General features: G+C 43.2%; 1 non-coding gene across 1 annotated transcript; it reads left to right on the top strand.

Moving 5' to 3' along the window:
* The first annotated feature begins 2,436 nt into the window (after positions 1–2,436).
* On the top strand, positions 2,437–2,543 carry LOC147930918 (small nucleolar RNA R71). Its single transcript, XR_015576744.1, has one exon. It is a non-coding gene; the product is annotated as a small nucleolar RNA R71 (small nucleolar RNA).
* The last annotated feature ends 9,402 nt before the right edge of the window (positions 2,544–11,945 follow it).

Below are 11,945 nucleotides of genomic sequence, written 5' to 3'. Positions count from 1 at the left end.
TCCAGCATCAAGTAGTTTCAGGATTTCTTTCTTAACTACCTCTTTCAGATTAGGATTCAATCTTCTTTGGGGTTCAATACTAGCATATGATTCATTTTCAAGATTGATCCTATGGGTGCAAAGACTAGGTGAAATTCCCTTGATGTCATCTAAAGAATAACCAATAGCCTTTCTATACTTTTTTAGCTCAGTTACTAGCATCCCCAATTCATCATCACTCAACCTAGCATTCACTATAATAGGATAAGTAGAATTGGTTCCCAGAAAGACGTACCTGAGCCCGGAAGGAAGAGTTTTGAGTTCTACCTTTGGAGCTTTCAGTTCCGACCAGTCGTCAGCACGGGAGTCTGGAATGATCGCGGTCGAGTGAGAGGGGTGCGACTCGATCGAACGGGACAATGGTGTCTCGAGTCGGGTCTTGACGTCGGTCGAACGGCAGATATCACGTTCTAAACTCTCTGTCTCAACTGCACATACCTCCTCTGCGTCAGATATCTGCTCGAATTCCTCTGATCCATCCGTTTCTTTGTGAGAATCTAGCAGATTCTTGTAACAAGTGGTCTCCCCATGCAGAAACCCTTCTTCTCCATCCTTGGTTAGAGCGGTTTTGAGATGATCTTCTTCAGCTAGTTCCTCCAACAACTCGTCAGCCAATTTATCCATCTCTTCAGTGTAGAAGACTTGTCCTCCTATCGTTGGCTTCTTCAAGGTATCCTTGATGTCAAACTTCATAGTGAAGTCGTCACCCAGATTGAGGTCAATCTTGCCATTTCTGACATCAATGATGGCTCCAGCAGTCGCTAGGAAGGGTCTTCCTAAAATCAGTGGATCTTTAGGTTCTTCATCCATCTCCAGAACCACGAAGTCGGTTGGCACTTCCACGTCTCTGATCCTGACAGGTAAGTCCTCTAAGATACCATGTGGAAGTCTCACTGATCTATCTGCCAGGATGAGGGAGATGTAGCATCCCTTAAACCTTGTGAAACCCAACCTCTTAGCCACAGAGAATGGCATCAGATTCACTGAAGCGCCAAGATCACATAAACACCTCTCAAAAGACATAGGTCCAATGGAGCAGGGTAGAGTGAATGATCCAGGATCTTTGAGCTTCTTGGGTACAACCTTCTTCTGGATGATTGCACTGCACTCAAGACTTAGTACAACCATGCCTTGAACTTCTTTTGATCTCTCCATCACCAAGTCCTTGAGGAATTTCTGGTAGTGAGGAACAAGTGCGAATGCATCCAGCATGGCATTCTCAACTCAATCTCCTTGACTTGCTTTTCGAACAAGGCTTTGTACTTCTCAGTAAGCTGCTTCTTGAACCTCACTGGAAAAGGTAGAGGAGGCTTGTACGGTGGAGGGATGAACCTCGCAGGTCTGTCTTCAGGAACAGCAGGCTCCTTAACAGCTTCACGTTCGGACTGCTTCACTGGCTCGACCGGGTCTTTGACTGCTTCGTCTGGGTTCTCCGTCTAAGCATCATCCTGACCAAAATCCTCCCCAGCTAAATCCTCACTGTCCTCAGTGACGTCTGGAACTCCTTGCCTGGGAGGCAATGTTTTCCCACTTTGCAGCGTGGTGGCATTGGCGAACTCCTTGGGGTTTTGAACAGCTTTACCTGGGAATTGGCCAGGCTTTGGGGCAGAAGTAGAAGTCGATTGGCCCTCCATGTACCTTATCTTCGAATTCAGAGTTTCAAATTTGACGTTCAGATCATTGTAGGAACTTTCCATCCTCTGACTAAGGTCAGCGAACTTCTTTGCAGTATCCATGGAACCGCTAGCTTGGCCCTGAAGAATTTGTTGCATCATCTGCTTCATTTCTTGATCTGGGGTTGGTGTAAGCTGAGCTGGTTGAGGGCGGAATCCTGGCGGTGGTCCTGAGGGAGCTTTGTAACCCTGCCGGAACTGTTGTTTTGGAACGAATCCCGGATTATAAGGCACAAAAGGTTTTTGTTGCCCTTGCTGTTGTTGTTGCGGCGGGTACACCTGATCTTGTGGATTAGCAACATTGGTACTTCGGTAAGACAAATTGGGGTTCGTCTTGTAGGGGTTGTAACCTTTGTTGTATCCACCCTGATTCTGAACATAGCTGATCTCTTCACTCTGCTCACCCTCCCCATCTGGAACTTGGAAAGGGTCTTCCTCAGAGACGAAGTGGACGCTCCTCTACTGGCTCAGCAAGATACGGTCAAGCTTCTCGTTGACATTCTTGAGGTCCTTCTTATACTTCTCTTCAGACCCAGCGTCGCCGCGAAATGTGCGGTCATAATCCTCGTTGTAGTTGCCGTCGGACTGAGCGAGATTCTCCACCAGTTGTTACGTTTCATCGACATCCTTGTTCAGGAAGTTACCGTTTGAAGCGGTATCAAGCAGCATACGTATTTTGGGAAGGACACCACGGTAGAGAGTACTCAGTAATGACTCGTTGCTGAAACCATGATGTGGGCACTAGCTGTGGTAACCCTTGAAACGCTCCCATACTTCACAGAATGATTCTGAGCTCTTCTGAGTGAAGCTGGAAATCTCATTCCTGAGACGTGCTGTTCTAGAGTTGGAGAAAAACTTGGCCAAGAATGCCTTCTTGCAGCCATCCGAGGTGGTGATTGATCCCTTGGGAAGGTTTTTCTCCCATTGATGAGCCTTGTCTCCCAGGGAGAATGGGAAGAGGCGCAACTTGTAACCGTCCTCACTCACGCCGTTGATCTTGGTAAGACTGCACAGATGGTCGAACTCGTCCAAGTGGTCGAGTGGATCCTCCATAGGCAACCCGTGAAACTTGTTGCCTTGGATCATAGTGATCAGACCACTTTTGATCACAAAGTTGTTGTTCTACACGGCGGGAGGAACGATTCCAGCACGTTTAGTGTGAGTGTTCGGTGCATCCCCAGCACCAATGTTTCGCGGTACCTGATGTGGTTCATGCTGTTGTTCCATAGTGACATGGGCGGGATGATCAATGGGTTGACGAGCTTGTCGTGGGCGTTGCAACCGGTTGATTTCGTCGATCACAGGAAGGAGATTCTGTTGTCCTCTTGATCTGGTGTGCATGCAAGGTTGCAATCAAGAGGTACCTGAGATGCAAAACAAACAAGCAGAAAACCAAATCAAGTCAGTACTCGGAATGATAAGTGTAACAGAACTTGATCTTGCAAAACTTGAAATCTTAAATGTAGCGAAACTATTCCCAAATGGCAACGGCGCCAAATTGATACTAGGATTTTTGTGTGTCTCCTAGTAGGTTCAATTAACCTTATGTGTTGTAGTACTTAAGGTGTCAATCCAAATGAGATGTTGCTAACAATCAAGATGCGATCAAGCAATCACAAGTCAAGCCAATTCAAGAAGAGTGTTTGTCTGACAATCCTAGAATGGTCAAAATGCAAAACGAAAATGAGTTACAGAACTAGAAACGAGATTGCATGACAAGAAGCGGAAATGAATAGAAACTTAAACGAGTCTAAACATGAACTACAAGAAAACGAGGAACGAAATAGTCTCGGGAATGTAATAAGAATCAGAAAGATAAAAGTCCTAAGGATGGGAGTAATTGATGTCGGTGGAGTATCCTAGTCTACGGAGTGTTTAACATACCACAAGCAATCTATCCCTAAACAATGAACATCACAACTTGGCTAATCCAATCTCTTGGTAAAAGCTACTCAGACTCAACCACTTCCATACCTAGCTCTCGCTAGAGAAACGTGGTCGAGCAGGCATGACAAACAAGTTCATTCACGTCAACAAACATCCTAGACAACTAATCTCTTAGGCTAGGAACGTAAGTCTCTGGCACTAGTTGGTCAGACATTTCATCGAACACCTTTTGGGTGTGGAAATGTCTCGAACCTAGTTCCAATTGATCAGAGAGAAACTAGTAATTCTAACTCTAGTCCAAAAGGGAATCATACAAATCAAGCTTAAACACCCTACATCCTAAGATCCTCCACCTAATCTATCCCATCCTCAAGAACTAACGCACTACTCAGATCCGGAAATCATCATCAACAATACAAACTCAGAAAACATTGAAACAAGCATTCTTAGATAGGTAAAAATAAGATAAACAAGTTTGTAGAAGAAATCAAATGCAAATACTCAATGTATCAAAAGATATCTGGATACAAAGTCTGAGAATGGTGGCTAGGGAAACCTTACAAAATAAAAACGAGATAAAAACTCAGAGAGCGTCGCAAAGACTTAACAAAATGTATTTATAGTAAAGACATAAAATCCCTAAAACTTAAAACGACAAGATGAAGAGTCGGTTTGAGAATCTCCTGAAGCGTGTAAGATGAAACGTCTTCCTGATATGTGCGAACGAGTGATGGCTCGAGTGAGTGATGGCATTGGCTCGAGTAGCGCGACTCGAACGACATGACAGTGCGACTCGAACGGCATGACGGCGCGACTCGAACGGCACGACAACGCGACTCGAGCTGGATGTATACGCTTCCACTAAAACGATGATAACTTTTGAACCACAGCTCCGATTGGCTTGACATAAATGGCATTGGAAAGATGACTCAATTCTCTACAACTTTGATGAAGGCGTCAAAAGCTGAATCCCCCGACCGGTTGCCCGAAGGACGACTCGAACGGCGACTCGATCGGCACGACAGCGCGACTCGATCGGCATGACAGCGCGACTCGATCGGATGTGTGACGATGGAATGATGGTGTGACCCAAGCGGATGTGTGATGACGGAATGATGGCGCGACCCGAGCGGATGTGTGATGACGGAATGATGGCGCGACCCGAGCGGATGTGTGATGACGGAATGATGGCGCGACCCGAGCGGATGTGTGATGACGGAGTGATGGCGCGACTCGAGACAGCCTGGCTCCAAAGTCTCCTAAATACCTGAAATACTCCAAAATACACGATGTATGCGAAGATAATGCAAGAACTACCTAAATATGAAAAGTGTACAAAAGATAGTAGAAATTCATGCAAAACAATTAGTTATCCTAACTAGATGCGTGACAAAAACATGCTTAGCAGAGACAAAATATAGACATATCAATCCTAAGCACTACTCACATGAACACATGATGAACATCAAAGTCATAAACCCAGAAAATCTAGAAACTTGCATCAAATGAAAGATAAGAACAAGATCTACAATGTTGTAAAAGGAATCAAACCCAAATTCTTAATATATTGAAAGTTATGGAACCAAGAATATTGAAGAATCTAAGAGTTTTCTTAAAAAGGGTACAAGATCTAAGAAATTAAAAAGGCAAAGGGAATAGTTCCTTAAAAAGTAAAAACTAGGTTTCTGACTCTCGTGCATTCTCCACTTGGTCGAGTCCTCCTCAGTACACGGTCGAGTGTCTGGTCGAGTGTGCGGTCGAGTTGGACTCTGGACCTTGGTTCTTCAGCCTTAACTCTCTTGCTTTCCCTTCATGATTGGCTCACTTCTCCACAGCATTGCTTCCATGCTCCTTAAGCTCCAAAATCACCTGAATATGCATGAAAAGATGCAAATGCAATGCAACTAAACTCTAATGCATGATTAGTGCTAAAGCTACACAATAATGGCCTAAATGGATAGCAAAAGATGCAAAAGATGTGAATAAACTAAGGGAAAACATGGTAAAATATATGAACATCAACACCCCCAAACTTAGTCTTTGCTTGCCCTCAAGCAAATAAGCAAGACATAAGAAGGTAAGTGAGGTTTGAAAGTGGGATCTCAGCTCCTAAAGCTTGCAAATAGACCATCTAGAATCAATGTCCAAGTTACTAGTACTATGATGCAAGGTGAATGAGCTGTACTTAAAGATTTTAGACAAGCATATCACAACCTTTATTGATTTGAGCCTTAGTTATCCACATGCATTCAAATCAACCATTTCCTTTTTAACATTCATTATTCAAGAACATGAATCAATTCTATGCAAAGCTTAAACTCATTTGGCTTGGTAATAAAGGGTTTTGAGACAATGATGGTCTCTTAGAGTGGGGCTTGTCAATATCAAGGTTCTCTCATAAAAAATGGATTGAGCTTTAGAAGAATGTTAAAGGTAAGAACACCTAGACACATACAAGAATAAAACCTTGTCTACCCAAAGGCACCCAAAGTGTTTATCCTATCAATCTAAACCCAAATGATCCTAGTGCTACCCTTTAACTTCTTCTTCTCTCTTTCACCCTTTTCTCTTTTGGTTTTCAAGTCTTAAGAGAGGTTTCTTATTTGATCTTTCTAGTGGAATGGGGGATTCTCACTTATTTGCTATGATTCTCTTTTCTTCTTATTCTTAAGACATACAAGCTTTTTGCTAGACTTTTCTTTTTTCTTTCTTTCTTTTCTTTAACTAGAACCAATTTCAATAATCTTTACTTCCCATCCTTTCACTAGACTTTGCTTAAGCACATTCTCCTCTTTAAAGACTCTATCCTTTTTTTGTTTTTCTTTTTCCTCTTTTTTTTTCAAAACAGCCAAGTCCCAAACCCAACAAGTGAACCACCTAGTCCTATCTAGTTTGAAAAATGCAAACTAGAACTACACAAGGTCTTACTCTTGTCAGTTCAAACCTAACACTTTCTACCAAGCTCAATCCCAAAATAGGCCTTACACACTCAAGAATAAATTTGGCTTGAAAGAAGGATAGGTTAAGGGTAGGGAAACTGATTCTTAATGAGGAAATCAGCTACTTGGATCAACAAGAGTGGTAAAAGGAAAAAGATGATCCAAATATGTATATGGTATCCATGAGTTTAAAGCAATGCACAAGTTGATAATTAAAAATCAATATTAGGTTCTTATAAATACGAAATGGCATCAAATCACAACATGCTTCAATTTAGACCAAATGCAATTTAGGAATTCAAGGCTTGGTTCAATCTTATGCTTCTAACTACTCAACTAGCATCAAAGTACTATTAACTTGGGCATTGATCCTAGTCTAGTGAATAAACAAGCTAACAAGGAAATACTCATCATAGATCCCTAATGCAAATATTATACAATCCTAAATGAAACATGCTAAACAAGATCCTAATATGCAATGCAAACTACATGAACACTCTTTTTTATAAAGATTTTTTCAAAAAAATTTCAAATTTTTAGGGTTCTTCTATGCCTTAGATGCTTATGCAAATACTAATATGAAGATGCTAAAAATTTGAAATAAGAACACCAAACACAATGTCAGATGCTATCTCAAACCCTCCCCCAAACTTAAATCACACAGTCTCTTGTGTGAAAGAAATTTGATTGAGGATTCAAGACTAAGAGAACTAAACAAAATATGAAATGCAATGATATTTACAAGGAAAGGTGATGGTGGTACCTTAGGGATTGTGGAAGAAGTTGTCCACATCCATCTACATGTTGTCATAGGAGTAGTTGGGGTCTTGTTGGTGACCTGGAGATGGAGTTTGGGGCAGCTCGACGATGGCGATCGACCGTGACTCGGTCGAGTGCGTGTCCGAGTGGGGGGGTCGAGCTGGACCGCGAGTGTCAAAATGTTGACCTTGCTGCTGGAAAAACTGCCGGTAGAGAGCTGGATCCATGTAGTATTGAGGTGGGATGGGAGGGTAACTTGGATAACCTGGATAAGCAGCTGGAGGTGGGAAGCCATAGGGTGATCTGGGAAGGTGCTCGGTCGAGTACGTCGGTGGTGCTCGGCCGAGTGGGTGCTCGAGTGACCCGGTCGAGTGCCTCGAAGACTGATGTTCTCGGGTACTTGAGCTCCTCTTCCTCTGATTTGGCTCATATATTGAAGCCCTAGCTGGTTCCAAAGGGTTTGCAACTCTTGAAAGTGCTCTAGTTGAGCTACTTCTCCTCAAAGGGCTTGATGGTGAAGGTGAAGAATTCCCACTCTTCAAGTCAGCAACCTCCTTCTTTAAGCCCTTGATAGACTTAGCCATGTTGGTCATCTTCTTCTTCAGCTTATCAAACCTCTTCCCATGCCACTTGTTCCACTTTTGCAAAAGTGTCAACTTCTTGCTAGTCTCCCTCACTTCTCTACTATCCCTTGGGTTGGGCTCATAATCCTCAAAATAAAACTGCTCCTCCCCATCAGCCACTTGTGCATTCCCAGCTTCCTCAACTCTAGCTTCAACTACTCCATCAAATAAGTGCTCCTCAGCTGGCCAAAAGTCAATGTTGGCTCCTTCTTGAATGGTGGTGAGCTCTTGGTTAGGCAAGATCAATTGTTTCCTTCCTAGTGTAGGAAGCTCAAAATTGAAGATGTGATTTCCTTGATGCATCTCCTTGGTTAGGATGAGAGTAGAGGTGAGGTAGCTTGAGTCAATCCATCTTGGTGAGACCCTTTCTCCTCTACGTGGGACCTTGGCAGCTTGTAGAATTGGAGTAATGATGCCTCCAATGGTTACTGCTCCTTTTGAGCCTTTGTTCTCCAACTTGCCTACCCAACTTCTCAAATGTATCATATGGTCTATGAGCACCATTGCAAGATCAGTCTCTACAGTGCTCCCAAGGATGATGGTCCCATCTCTGCCTTTGAGGATGATCCCATTGAGAGCCATATCAATCATCTTTAGCTCCCCCTCATTGATATTCCCAGTCTCCTTCCTTGCAAAGAAGGTGTTGGCAAGAGCTTTGTGGAAGTACCTTAGGACTGGGCTCCTTATCCTTGAGCTCTTGGAATTGGAGGATGAGTAGAGTTTGTTGTCCCCAATGGTTTCCCAAACTAAATAGAGATCCTCTCTTGGTATCATCAAGCTCCTATTGCTCCAAACTTCAAAACCAAACACATTGGCTATCTTTCTCATTGAAAGCTCATGCTTCTTCCCCTTGATTGTGAATGAAATGTGACCAGCTCCAGCCTCAGCATCCTTCCTTGCATATGTATGCAACTTGACAGTGGCTAGGAACTCACAACTTTCTTCTTTGTAGCCCTCTATGCAAAGCCCCATGAACTTGGTTAAGTTACTTTTCTCAAAAAGAAACTCCACATCTTCATCAATGGCAAGCTTCTCCATGGTTTCCTTGTGAGGATATCTAGTCCCCAAGAACTCCATTCTCATGAAAGCATCATAAAGCTGCCTCTTTGACAACCCACAAGATTCTGCTTCCCCATCATCCTCTAACTCTTCTTCTTCACTTTCTTCCTCACTCTCATTTTCACTCTCCTCTTGCTCAACCTCAACTGTTGGCCTCTTCCCTTTGGCCTTGTGTCTCCTCATAAACTCATTGAGAGTTGGCTCCCTTTCCTCCTCACTTTCAGTCCTCTCAGGATCTTCCTCAACTGATTCTCTCCTTGGACTCGATATCTGTCTCGACCGGCTGCTCGAACCACCACTCGGTCGAGTGCATGATCGAGTGGGGCGTTGAGTTGTCTTTCCAGCTTCTCTTCTTCTTTCAAGGCCAGCATCACGACGTTCCATGGAGGTTGCAGCGGTTTGTTGAGACTTCCTAGTGATCTTAGAAGACATTTTCAAAAGGAACTGAAAGGAATAGACTCAAAGCTCAAAGTTAATAGGTTAGTGACCCAAAAACTTGAAAGAACAAAGCTTGAGCAAAAGATGAACTTTGAGAGAGATTTTAAAACTTGAATTTTGTTGTTTTTAGCAAATGAGAGAGTGTGAGAGGTATAGGATCGTGCAAGTCCTATTTAAAGAAGCTAAGGGGACAAAGAGACAAATGTGGAGCGTCCATACCATTCAAATTTGAATTGGGAATCTTTGACTTGCTTTTGGCACCAACTCGACCCCACACTCGACCAACACGTGGTCGAGCTCCTTGACCCAAGTTTGAAAATTCAAAATTTTTCTTCCTTTTCTCCCTCCACTCGATCATTCTAGAAGAATGGGAATCAAATGGGCCTCACTCCTTCTCCAACTCGGTCGAGTACCTCTTGTGGGGTGGTCGAGTGGGCCTGCAAATCTCCTTGCCCAAGTCCAAATTTCTCCATACCCAAAAAGGCCTGTCCAACACAAACATAAAAGAAAACACATCAAAACTACTAAGAAATTAAACCATATTTACAAAGGATACCTTAGGGACTTCCTCCCTAGTGAGCTTGTTTAGAGTCACTAAGCTTGACTTTTTGTTTCCTTCTTAAACTTGGTCTAGATACCAAGGAGGTGATGAAATCCTCCCCGGAACCTCTTGGTCACTGTGAAGTTGATCCTTGATCACCTCACCCTTAGCACACAAACCATACTTTTCTTGATTTTGAGCCCTGGTCTTGCTTTCCTCAAAGACCTCTTGTTCAGCTTAACTTGGAGATCCTCAACCATACAAGACAGCTCTTGAACTGACCTCTTAAGCTTTTCCACAAAATCTTCTTGAAGAGAGAGCTCAGCCTTTGGAGTTGCCTTATTATCACTTAAGACCTCTTGACCACCTTTGTCTTTGATCGTAAAAGGCTGATCATCAATGGTAGGAAGGTTGGTTGGGTTATAGATATTGAACTTCATAACTATACCCTCAGCAATATTCAAGGTCACAAGACCTTCCTTGACATCAATGACTGCTCCAACAGTGGCTAAGAATGGCCTTCCAAGGATGATAGGACCTTCAGGTTCCTTGTCCATCTCCAATACCACAAAATCTGTATGAACCCTTGCCTTCCCTATCTTGAGTGGGACATTCTCCAACCTTCCAACTACTTCTCTGTTTGACCCATCAGCTAGGCATACATGGAGGTTGGTGGATTTGAAATCAGTTCTCCCTAGATTTTGAGCTATGGAGTATGGCATCACACTAGTTGAAGCTCCCAAATCACAAAGGCATTGGTTGTAGTGGAGGTAACTGATTGTGCAAGGCAGATAGAATGGTCCTGGATCCTTAAGCTTAATTGATATGATCACTCCTCCAAGGTTCTCAAGATCCTTCTCATCTTCAGCTTGAGCCTTTTTCTTTGACAAATCAAGCAAAAAATCTCTATAGAGAGGATAAGGTTCATACTGTTCCAAGGGAGGTCATCTCTCCTCTTCTTGGTAAGCAATGATGATCTATTGAATAGCCATCACTTCCTCTTGTTTCTCAACCACAACCTCTTCCTTCAAAGCTTTCTCATCCTCTTGTTGCTTAGCCAACATCTCCTTTTTCTCAATTATTTCCCTTAATTCCTTGATCCTCTGTGCTTTGAAACGTCCTGAGAATGGTAGAGGTGGTTTGTAGGCAGGAGGAATGTACTTAGCAGGTTTAACAGCTCCTGATCCTTCAGCTCGATCGACCACTCGATCAGGCACTCAGTCGAGTGCTGGCTCGAGTACCTGGTCGAGTGCAATGATGGATTCAGATTTCTCTGCACAAACTTCACTCAAAGCTTCAATAACTGACCAATCCTCCCCATCTTGAACATCACTGTCCTCAGTGACTTCTTCATCAGAGATATGGATGGCTTTTGCAGTGAACTCCCTTGGATTTTGAACAGCTTTTCCAGGGAGTTGGTTGGGTTTAGGAGCAGAAGTAGAGGCAATGTTGCTCTCCATATACTTCACTCTAGAGTTAAGACCTTCAAACTTCATGTTAAGGTCAATATACTAGGATGTGAGCCTTTGATTCAATTCAGCAAACTGCTTGGCTTCCACAATCTTTCCTTGTGTTTGCCCAATCAAAAACTGCTGCATCATGGCTCTTAAGTCTTGTTGTTGGCCTTGGTTAGTCTGAAATCCTGGTGGGGGACACAACTGAGGCTGGAACACTTGATGTTGTTGTTTGGGAACATAGTTTTGTTGCTGTTGAGGCTGTTGAGGTGGATACACTTGGTCTTGAGGGTTAGCCACTTGGTCTTGAGGGTTAGCCACATTGGTACTCCTATAAGAGAGCTTGTTGTTCTTGAAACCCCCTTGGTTGTAGCCTTTGAATCCTCCCTGGTTTTGCATGTAGCACAACTCAGCAAATTCAGTCTCCCCCTCTTGAACTGGAACCTCTTCTTCACTAATGAAGTGAATAGACTTTTGTTGGCTAAGAAGGATCTTGTCAAGCTTCTCATTGACCATCTTCAAGTCCTTCTTGT

Source organism: Camelina sativa, chromosome 12 (assembly GCF_030686135.1).
Source record: "Camelina sativa cultivar CO46 ecotype springtype chromosome 12, ASM3068613v1".
Lineage (NCBI taxonomy): Eukaryota > Viridiplantae > Streptophyta > Magnoliopsida > Brassicales > Brassicaceae > Camelina > Camelina sativa.
The sequence above is the reverse complement of the archived record's forward strand: the minus strand, read 5'-3'. Positions and strand labels throughout refer to the sequence as shown.